Consider the following 2,939-nt stretch of genomic DNA (forward strand, 5'->3'; position numbering starts at 1 on the left):
CCGTCGATTTCTTCCTGTGAACCACCCAGTACGAAAGAAAGGCAAGCATTTTAAAGGCAAGGCAGACCACCGGACCAAACCTCTCAATCGAACCGGGGATGATGTACTCGAAATGGTCAAGGATATAAAAGTGGTATTTGGAAAGGGACGAGGCAGCGAACCTATTCCCAAGGATGCTAAGGGACACGTACCCATGTGGAAGAAGAAATCCATATTTTGGGAGCTACCTTACTGGAATGTCCTAGAGGTCCGCAACGCGATCGACGTGATGCACCTGACAAAGAATCTTTGTGTGAACTTGCTCGGATTCATGGGTGTCTACGGGAAGTCTAAGGATTCACTTGAAGCACAACAAGACTTGCAGCGCATGAAAGAACGAGACAACCTGCATCCAGAAAAGACAGATGATGGACGTCATTACTTAAGCCCTGCTAGCTACACTCTGAGCAAAGAAGAGAAGGAAAGCATGTTTGAATGTCTTAGCAGCATCAAGGTCCCATCTGGATTCTCCTCCAATATCAAGGGAATAATTAATGTGCCAGAGAAGAAATTCCTGAACTTGAAGTCCCATGACTGTCACGTTCTAATGACGCAATTGCTGCCGGTCGTTTTAAGAGGAATTCTACCTCCACACGTACGTCTAGCCACCGTAAAGCTATCAATCCAGAGCAACTAGCTACTCTGCAGAATGATGTCGTTCAATGTCTCGTCAGCTTTGAGTTGGTGTTCCCTCCATCCTTCTTCGATATCATGACACACCTCCTAGTTCATCTGGTCAAAGAGATTCGTATTCTCGGTCCTGTGTTCCTACACAACATGTTCCCCTTCGAGAGATTCATGGGTGTCCTAAAGAAATATGTCCATAGTCGTTCCCGGCCAGAAGGAAGCATTGCCAAGGGCTACGGAACAGAGGAGGTCATAGAGTTCTGTGTTGACTTTATTCCAGACCTTGACCCAATTGGCATTCCTGAATCTCGACACGAGGGCAGACTCAGCGGAAAGGGAACACTTGGGAAGAAAACATATATTGGTACGGGAAACGATTACTTCAATAAAGCACACTACACAGTTCTCCAGAACTCCTCATTGGTGGAACCATATGTTGAGGTACACAAAGATTACCTACGGTCCCAGTGGCCCGGGAAGAATGAAGCTTGGATAATGCGTCAGCACATGGAAACTTTTGGCGATTGGTTGCGCAAAAAATGTCAAGGTGATGAAAACATTGATGAGCAGCTTTATTTGTTGGCCAGGCAACCATCATGGCATGTCCTCACATACAAAGGGTACGAGATAAATGGTAACACATTTTACACAGTTGGCCAAGATAAAAGGAGCACCAACCAAAATAGTGGTGTACGCGTGGATGCCACGGATCCAAATGGGAACAGACAAACATATTATGGACGCATAGAAGACATATGGGAACTAGTCTATGCAGCTAATTTTAAAGTTCCTTTGTTCCGGTGCCAATGGGTGAAGATGACCGGAGGTGGGGTAACAGTCGACAAGGAGTATGGGATGACAACCGTGGACCTTAACAATAGTGGGTTCAAAGACGAACCATTCGTCCTTGCTGCAGACGTGAGTCAGGTGTTCTATGTCAAAGATATGTCTACGAAACCAAAGAGAGGAAAAAATGATGACCACTCAATCATCAATGAGCCAAAGCGCCACATTGTCCTTTCTGGGAAAAGAAACATTGTCGGAATTGAGGACAAGTCAGACATGTCAGGCGATTACGAAAGGGATGATCGAATTCCGCCCTTCATAGTCAACAAAGACCCAAGCATTCTGTTAAACAATGAGGATACTCCATGGTTACGGCAGGATCATAACCAAGGGTCATACGTCAAAAAGAAGTTCACTGTTGTGTCGGCTTGACTTTGTATGAAACTATATTTGAGAATTGTGAATTTTGATGTGTGTAACAAACTTTGTATTCATGACTTTGTATTCATGACTTTTCCAATTGTTAGAGATCATCAAATGCAAAATTTGTCATGACTATATGTGTCAATTGTGGATTTTCAACTACACCTTCCCAAAACTTTGTCAAATGCAAAAATGGTCTATATATGAAATGTAGATTTTGATGAGTGGAACAATATTGGTATTCATGACTTTTCCATTCGAGACCATGTAGGGTTCCGAAACCGCTGCGTGGCTATGAGTTCTATGAAAATTCAAAATTCAGTGGTTCAAACTTTTCCAAATGAAAAGTTGACCATTAGACAAAATGTAGAACTTGATGAGTGTAGCAAACTTTGTATTCATGACTTTTCCATTTGGGACAATCTAGGGTTCGGTCAAAGGGTGTGTTCATCAAGATATATATTTTTATATGATTTTTTATTTGATGAAAATTATACCCAAGTAGCATTCCTAGTAATAAATAACAAAAATAAAAAGTTTTACGTCAATATGATGTGAAAATAAATTTCCAGTTCATTGGATATAGTTTTTGTAAATTTATTGGAATAATATATTTTTGCATTAACAAAATACTAAACATTTCTTACAAAATCATTGTAAATTATAAAAATACAATAAGATATTTAAGTTTAAAAATTTTCATGTGTACATTAAAACAAATTACAATATATGTCACTATTTAAAAAACATTATGCAAAATATTTAATTTACTATACAATTTATAATATAAACTGTATATATAAAACAATTGAAAAACCCTAAACTAAAAAAATGGGCCTTTAGCACCGGCCCATAGTGGGAACCGGTGCTAAAGGGTCCTGAAAATTTCAGGACCCCGCCCGAGCCCGCCTAGGACCCTTTAGCACCGGTTCCCACTATGGGCCGGTGCTAAAGGCCCATTCTTTTAGTTAGGGTTTTTCAATTGTTTTATATATACAGTTTATATTATAAATTGTATAGTAAATTAAATATTTTGCATAATGTTTTTTAAATAGTGACATATA

The sequence above is a fragment of the Sorghum bicolor genome, chromosome 5, assembly GCF_000003195.3.
Source record: "Sorghum bicolor cultivar BTx623 chromosome 5, Sorghum_bicolor_NCBIv3, whole genome shotgun sequence".
Taxonomy (NCBI): Eukaryota; Viridiplantae; Streptophyta; class Magnoliopsida; order Poales; family Poaceae; genus Sorghum; species Sorghum bicolor.